The sequence below is a fragment of the Nannobrachium achirus genome (genome assembly GCF_963921795.1).
Source record: "Nannobrachium achirus genome assembly, chromosome: 12".
NCBI classification, from domain to species: domain Eukaryota; kingdom Metazoa; phylum Chordata; class Actinopteri; order Myctophiformes; family Myctophidae; genus Nannobrachium; species Nannobrachium achirus.
This window is the reverse complement of record NC_137832.1, coordinates 49,458,915-49,468,282: the sequence shown is the minus strand read 5'-3', so window position 1 is coordinate 49,468,282 and position 9,368 is coordinate 49,458,915.

The following is a 9,368-nucleotide window of genomic DNA, read 5'->3' as shown; positions in this document are numbered from 1 at the left end:
GAGCAGACCAGGTACAGAGCCAACGGTCAAGTTGAACAAGTATTGAGGGTTTAAGTGGTTAAGAAAGCACTGCATCCATATACAGGTACCGTTGTGGTCTGTTGAGTCATTGATACAGTAACGTACACAGTATTTTTACTCTGAGAGTGTACAAATGTGTGCTGATATGATATAGCATGTGATACATGACATAAAGCACACAATCTGTAAACATAAACCGTTTATGGAGACAATGTCCGTGTTCAAAGCTGTGTTTACAATGTATTCTTTCTAGGAATTGACCATTATGCTGAGTCTGTGTACATTACTTGAGTGGCGTAACCAGGGGCAACCTGTGAATCACAAAAAAGTCTCCACAAACCACTATGCAATTCTACACAGCAGCGATATCTCAGCGAATGCTTGCAAATTAAGGCGGGGGAATATTTAGTCATCCGTCTCATTATTATATTAGTTGTATATTTATGTGTGCTCATCAACACTTGGCTATTTGTCATCTGCATCAATGAGAAATATTAACGCATTGTCAAGCGCATGAAATCCGTTATAGAAATAGTTGCATTTTAAAATGTTACAGAACAATGTACGTTTATGGAATACTGTATATATGCTTTACATTTTCAGTATTTTGTCTCCAAAGGAAGTGTTTTACTCATCTATTATAAAATAATTGCATAGCCTTGAATTTTCTTGCATCTGAGGGGAAAGATTTCAAATTACAACACGCATACATAAGGTACATGCACACACAGAGACACAACAAATACAATTCTGTCTAATTACCAGTATCTGATCAACTGCATTCTCTTATTTACTCTCGAAAGGTAATACTCTTAAAACAAGAACTACATAAGGGGGGAAAAGGTCAATTCCACATAGAAGAGAATATCAATGACGTAGGCCTATTAGAATTTGTTTTGTGTTGTTTGTGCTGTTTTTAAACCTGTTTTAGTTCATGGTTTTCATATTCAAAACAGAAACAGTGAAATTTGTCAGCTCACAAATTTGGAGTTACACTACCAATGAATATGACGATTTCTAAGATGGCGGACCATGTACTAGAACTGATTAACTCTAGGATGCTCTTATCTCACAATCACTTCTTTTAAGCTGCAATCCAATTTGTCAATATAAAACCCACACAAAGTGAACAAACAAGGTTTTAGGGCTATGAAAACCAGACATGGCAGAAACAATACTGCTTCCTTCAAAAATCACTTAATAAAATGAAGGGGAAAATGTATAAATATTAAACCGGAGGTCTGTGAATGACAGAATGAATTAAACCATTCTGCAACGTATCCACAAATAACGTTAGACAACAAGAGAGTAGTAAAGACAGGTTATGAAAAATATGTCCAGTGGCTGGACATTAAAGTTGAATTGTGAATTAAAGGCAATCAAAAAGTTTCTGTATGTGTTAGTATTTTTTTTTCTTTTTTACTACAAAATCACAAAGTTTTCTTTGAGCGAACTAGTGTATCAAAAAAGTACATTTTGGCAGATGCAAACTAACGCCCAGGAACCATCTTGAAATTCATAATGTCTTACAGTCACAGTGTTTAAACTAATTTTGGTAGCTGGAGATGAGATGAGTGATGGCATGGAACACACATATATATATATACTATATGTCAATGTTAATTGGATTTGGATAAACAGAAAAAAATTGCAATGGTGTCGTTGTGGGAAATGTTTTAGGCATAGAGCGGGAGAAGGCCTCTCTGTTTGAAAGTCTGTGGCGAAGTCGTCAGCCCCTCTGGCAAAGTGGGAGGTGGAGGCTAAACAGGGTCCGACCAGGCATTAGCTAGGAAAATATGTACGTGCTATCTGTTATGTCTGAGCTGGGGTGACACAAAGTGGCGTGGGGGCTGTGCATGTGGATGCAGGACAGGACTGGGGAGGATGGGCGAGTGAGCGAGCGGAGCGGAGCGGAGCGGTGGAGCAGATGTGAGCAGATCTGAGGATGATGCTTCACGCAAAGACACAGCCCCATGGTTGCCTCCGCTACAGCCTGGAGCAGGAAGGAAAACAGGAACAACATTAAACTCACAGCGGTCTTAGCACACGTTCCTTCTTTTTTCTACATTTTTATACCATGATTTTGTAATCCATTTTTCACCCCATGCAGTGCCAATTGCCTAAACTGTAATCCTGGGTGCTACTCTCCCTCTGCCAACCTGGGGGAGAGCCCCGAACTGAGCTCCTCCTTCAATGCATGAGGAGTGAAGTGAGCACGCTGCTTCTTATCACCTGACGGGGGGAGTTTCCCCGGTAGGACGTAGTGCGTGGAAGGAACGTTATGCCATCCAGTTCCTTTCCCCTCCATCAGGCGTCCTGGCTGACCAGGGGTGGGCAGTATAGAGACCAGGATTACGGCATGTTTTTTTTTTGTGGGGGTACCTACCCTAGGGGATATGGGGAGAACATTTTTGGCCAACCCCACCTAGTGTATGGGCACTGATAACGCAGAGGAGAGAACACGCTTACTGTAGGTATTAATGTACCATTTATGTGATGTATCACTGCAAAATTGTGGAATAAAATGTATATATAGGCTATATATATTTTTTTAAAAGAACATGCTTAGCACACATTCCTGAGGGACACCACAATGAGTAGGCCAATAAGACAACATTATACTGCATAGGACCACAACACAAAGGCACAAACAGAATACCGGTATGCACAAATGAGCTAAAAAAATCCCACTGGATCCCACTGGTCTCCATGAATACTCAAATAGGGCTGAGAGATATATGTCATTATTATAACACTTGTGATATGAGACGAGATATCATCTGCGATTTCAGATATCATAATACTGAATATACTTTTTGGTTACCACTGCGCTCTGACTCAACTGGTGCGGTGTCCCTTTAGATCAACATGTATTCATTGGAGGATGGATCGCACACAGTGGCAAGAGTTGTATTTTCTTTCTTTATTGCATGGATGAGAAACAAAATAACAATAATAATATCACTTAAACCCTATTTTCTATATACTTTAACCTTTTTAGTCCATGTCGGCCAGCGATACGATGCAAGATTGAAGAAAGAGATTTTGAGAACAGTGGTTCTCAAAAAGTGGATTTCAGGGACTCTCGGTTCCTTTATGGGGGTCCAAATTGACCCAATTACAGGGTTCATTTGCTGTAACCTTCATTCGAAGAATTTGAGAGCCACTGTCTTAGAGTATAAAGTAGGTCTAACCATCCTTGTGCATTATGTGGGTGAGACTGTAAAAGTTAGGAACTGTGTACAATAGGTTTTAGTTAGTGTGAGTGGCACTGCCGTTCCACATTATCCGCCAGATGGACCAGCATAGGGCCTGCTGGAGGGGAATAAAGGGTCACATCCTCCATCCTCTAGCATTATGTAAGATTTATTTTAGGATGTACCATACAGTTCAAACCAGTGTGGGTTTTGCCAAGTGGCTGTCAGACACCGCCCTCGGGCTGTTGAGCGCAAAGAGAAATCATCACCAATCTGACCGTCCATTATAGAAACGTCACTCCCAAATAATCAGGCAGATAAGCTGCTCGACGTGTGTTATTGCTGAATCGCTTAATATTCATGCGAGAATTTTTGCATATAATTTGAGGGCAGAATGAGTGAACTCATCAGTTGGATTCGGCACAACACAGACGGAAGCAGCGGGGGAGGGGTAGAAGGGGTCATTTTCTTAACCACTTAAAGATCCACAACTTTTTGGTTATTTTGGCCAATGTTGTCCTCTGAGGTATGCTCAGTGGTACATATTTCAGCACTGTGTGACTTGTCTTTATAATGTCTCCCTATACACATGTTTCCCAAGGAGTTTACTGGAGAAAAGTGGGTGTGTTCTGCAGTGGTGCTTTGGTATTTTCTTTTCAGGACGGTCATTTATTGACGTCACGTGCACACGCCTCTAGAGGCTATTTAGAAAGAACAGATGCCAGCCGATATAACGGTGGGAAAACAAAAACGATGTTTTCTAGTCTTAATTACATTTGCATTGTTACTCAAGATTTTATTTTCTAGTTTCATTTAATTCAATTAGAAAATACAGCGCTGCAGTTGAGAATCAAAGTCTCAGTAGCCTATTACCACAGTAATGGACCCATGTATGAGGACACACACAGCACATGCACCTGCCCTGCAGTCACCGCTGGAAACCTATAGAAGGTGTTAAAGTATCCATATGAATAGGGTACTTGGCCTTGGGCTTGTGAATATAGGGGGATGCGCTGCACACCACTCACTGGTAAACCTGGCAAACTTGTTATGCAAATAGCCATTTTATTAGACAGGCTATATGTCGTGTCGTCACTCGAATCTATGGGGACGCGTTCTAGCATGCACACGTGCAAGCACTGTTCCGTGCCGTTCCTGCAGGTGCATGTGGGAAAATTATTGGCCGGACGCCGTGGTGGTACGTCCAGCCTCCAAAGCACTACTGATGTTCTGTGGGCTTCTCTTCCTCCACACAGCTGATTCAAATCACTTAACAAAGACCAAGTAATCACCATGCAGAGATTCAGGTGTCACAGCAGCAACCTATGGCAGCAACAGCAACCAGTCAGAATGAAACAGCTAAGAGGAACAGGAAGTGATGCCCAACTTTCACGCAAGGGCTCATGGGACATTGCAAACATTATGGATAAACAAATCCATCAGTCTGAGAGTGCATTTGACTTAGAACGCTGTTGGTTGAGTCCTTCAAAAAGCAAGAAAGTAGAGCAATTCATTCCGGCTCTTACATATTTAACCTGTCTCCCTGTATGTCAAAGAATTGCTTTCAAAATTCATTTCCGAGCTTATACGATATCGTGAAGCATGCAGAAGTCTCAGGTCATGTGGGACACGTCTGCTTTAAATGTCCCCTGAATCAGAACTGAACCTGGAGAAGCAACGTTCAATGGACCACTGTTTGGAATAAACTGCCTGAAAACTGGAGGTCTGTTTATCACTCTGTTATTTTAAATCACAGCTGAAGACCTTTCTGTTTGCCGTTGCCTTTTTTTGAGAATGTTATATTATTATTCTGCGCTGTATGTTTTTCTCTGTTATTTTTATTGTTTTATTTGTACTTATTTTGTATCATATTAAAATGTATTTTTATATTGTGTTTTGTGTTCTTGAATAGCTGTTCCATATTTTGCTTTAGTGTTAAGCACATTGAATTGCCTTGTTGTTGGAATGTGCTTTTAAACTTTAAACAGTTAAACTTGCCTTGTCTCTCCTTGCCTTCTGAATCTTACATTCTTAAGTGGTGCCACGCTTTCTTGCTGTGGCCTTTTGCAACAATGGCATGTACAGTATGTGTCTGTCTCTCAGTAGCCTTTCAGTAACTCTATATGTTGTTTTAGGTGAATCCAGACTTTTAGTCCAACAGTCTACTTGTGGCAAACAAATGCTTCATTTTGTTGAGTTCAGCATGGGTTTGTTTTGTGTTCAGCTCAAACAATATGACAGTTTAAACCATTTTACTGTACGCCAAAAAACTGCCCATCTACTATGCATCAATGATTGTACTACTAGATCCGCTGCTATATTGTATGTCTGCCTATTTTTCACAGAATGTTCACCTACTGTATTATGGCATGCCCAGAATAATGTTAAAAGATAAAGTCCACTGCAGTCCAGAGTTGAGAAACACATCATGAAGCCATCTAAATCGTTCCAAAGTATGATCTTTGTTTGTTTTTTCCCTCCCCTGTGTAGGTATCAAATACTTGCTTAAACCTGTGCGCAAAGTTAAAAGGTCCACAAACTAATGTTCCATCCAAAAAGTATATTCATATAAAAAGAAACAGAGCTCCCTGTTTTTTATCTGCATTCCCACATTGGGATTACCAGGTATCATTGTTGAATAGAATAACTGTCAGTGAGGTACAATGAATGACAGCTGAGCAGTTTTTAAACTGCCAAATAATCCTGCGCATGAAGAAAACAAGAGATCACTAATTATTGCTTACTGTATAGTATCAGCTCTATGTGCAACCCTCCGCTATGCAGGCACGCACGCACGTGCATGCGCGCGCGCACACACACACACACACACACACACACACACACACACACACACACACACACACACACACACACACACACACACACACACACACACACAGGCTTGTTTACCTACCTTGTGGGGACATTACATAGACTTCCATTCATTTTCTGTGGCCTTACCCTAACCTCTATCCCTAAACCTATAGTACGGAGGATTGAGACCAGATTTTGGGTGAATCGTTCACTTTTTCATACAAGCGTGAAAATTGGTACACTTGTACAGTTTGGGGCCCTGAACAATTTCAGATATGGAGCCATCGCAAAAACGCCCCCTGGTGGCCATGGCGGCCATTTTACTTTCCACCATTACCCGTTAATGTATTTTACATCATAACTCCTAAACCAAACATGATAATACAGAATAGGTGATGTCTACACCTATGTTTTGATGGTCAAGGATTCCATTGATATCATGTACAACATCACAACCTGTTCAGGTGAATAGTTAACACATCTAGTGCCTCTTAATCTGAAGGTTGCTTGGTGCCTCGGCGCCACGCAGTTTCCTCCATAGGCCGCCGCTATTATTTTGAAGGGCTGGAAGGGGGTTGTTTTTGTTTTTTTGGATTATCACTTGACGGCAACGATTACGTCATCTAGTCACATGACAGTGTGGGACAAGAAGAGGAAAGATGGCTGCGCCCTGCCTTGTGCCTTGTTTACATTTAGATCTGCTGCAAAATGTCTCAAAATGGCTATTTTGTTTAAATGAAGTTTCTTTATGGGCCTCTCCATTGACTTAACATTGAGGAGCTTCACTTCGCGTGCACGCCCAACGTGCGTTGTAAACAAATCGCCGACATTACCGATGCGGGCGGGACCGGAGCGACGTACAGTAAGTAATCATATCTTTACTGTACAGTAAGATTCACAGTCCTCACCGTCAACGGCGCCATGGTATTAACCCTTTCAATGACGGTGAGGACTGTCAACGGCGGCTAAAAAGTTAATGGTCAATTCCGTGATGTTGTGAGGTAGTCTGCTGGTTTTGTCCGAACATTTTTGACTTTTTCATAAAAGTATGAAACTTGGTACACTTGTACAGTTTGGGACCCTGAACATTGTCAGATATGGAGCCATTGTGAAAACGCCCCCTGGTGGCCATGGCAGCCATTTTAATAGCCACCATTACCAGATAATGTATTTTGCATCTTATCTCTTGAACCATACATGATAATACAGAATATGTGATGTCTACACCTATGTTTTGATGGTCAAGGATACCATTGATAATGTGTACAACATCATAAACTGTCCAGCTGAATAGTTAATGGTCAATTCAGTGATTTGCATCTGTTGCATACATGTTGAGTAGAGTTGTGAGAAATGTAAACCCTTGCCCCTGATAATACCGTGAGAGCAGAGCAATATTCAATATGACAAAAACAAATTAGCTTTAATGTATCACAGGCAGCACATATATTTCTGAAGCACATATATTTCATGTGTTTTGCTAGTATTGATTGCATGTTTCATGCATGGTTTTTGTTTGACTGATTGATTGATAGTTGTTGTTGTTGACAATCTGGCTAACCATTGTCAAAGAAAAGGGAAAAAACAGAGCCCTTGGTGTTTTGTAATTCTGTTCTTGAGAGATTACGTTGTTGATGACATGCATTTCTTCTTCCATCTTCACAGCCTCCTCCACATTGACACAATGCTGTGCACTACTTCTGCATTTTTTGTCTGGCAGCCTTTCTTGCAGCTACAACTCAAGAGCTCAAGGAGGGATAGGCTTGCCTGTGGAAGAATTGACCACAATGGTCTCCAATCAAGTGGGTTTGTCCAACCCCAGTCTGTTGGAGATGGCATAGCTGGTGCCACCTCAAATGCTTGTCCCCAACAGTGTTTTTCTTGGTACACTGCACCTGTGAGGTGCTGCACCAGTGCATCCTTAGTTGGGGTATAGGATACATCCCTCTTCCTTTTTTAGGGTTCTGCTCTGCACCAAACGGCTTCTGCTCTGCACCAGAGCAGGGAGAGGAGAGGCTAGAAAGGGAGGGGAGGGAGGGGTCTGTTTGACAAGTAAGGGTGCCTGTGAGGTCAAAACCGCGGTTTGGTTGGTCTCAGGACGTTGTGTAAACACAATCCAATCAAAAAATACTAACTTTGAAGCTAAAGAAATAACCGCACTAGCCTAAGGACAATCCACTGTGTTAGTTATGAGAGAGCCCGCGAAATCTAGCAACAGGGGCAGCCGAAATCTAGCAACAGGGGCAGCTATGAAAAAAATCGACTAAAGCAGGTATGAAGGGGTATGATAAAAGGCAGATTTAACCCTATATGTGTTTTGGTCTGGATGTCTCCTTTAAGTTGTGGCAGCAAGAAAGGCTGCCTGGGCATTGCAAATGCAAAAAAAGGCCTCCTAATAGTGCACAGCATTGTGTCAATGAGGAGGAGGAGGCTGGTAAGGAGACAGTGAAGATTGAAGAATACATTCATCGTCATCATCAATCAATCAAACAATCAATTAATCAATCAATCAATCAATCAATTAATCAATCAAACAAACAAAAACCATGCATGAAACGTGAAATCAATACTAGTGTAAGGGGATTTAATTGTGTTATAGTTTTTTTCTGTAATAATGAGAATGTTTTAGGGCTTATCTCAATGTAACTGATAATAAATATTTCAGTTTGGGGATATAGTCGGACTTTTTAAGAGGGGACACCAGTTCTGGAGTATGAGTTGACTTGTCGACTGTGATGGAGGGAAAAGTTCTAAACAAAGAGAGTTGAATGTCTCATTTCTACCACGTCTGAACCTACAAGTTAAGCAAGTATCCTTCAGTATTACACAAAAACATGAAATATATGTGCTTAAGAAATACATTTGAACAAGAAAATGAAACCAAATGTATGCAACAAATGCAAAATGTTGTGATTTCCTTCTCACATCACTGAATTGACCATTAACTATTCAGCTGGACAGTTTATAATGTTGTACAAATTATCAATGGAATCCTTGACCATCAAAACATAGGTGTAGACATCACACATTCTGTATTATCAAGAAGATCAGAAGATAAGACGCAAAATACATTATCTTGTAATGGCGGATATTAAAATGGCCGCCATGGCCACCAGGGGGTGTTTTTTGTGATGGCTCCATATCTGACAATGTTCAGGGTCCCAAACTGTACAAGTGTACCAAGTTTCATACTTTTATGAAAACGTGAAAAATGTTCATACAAAACCAGCGGACTACCTCAAAACATCACCGAATTGACCATTAACGATTCCCCTGAAGAGTTTATGATGATGTACATGATATCAATGGAATCCTTGACCATCAAAACATAGGTGT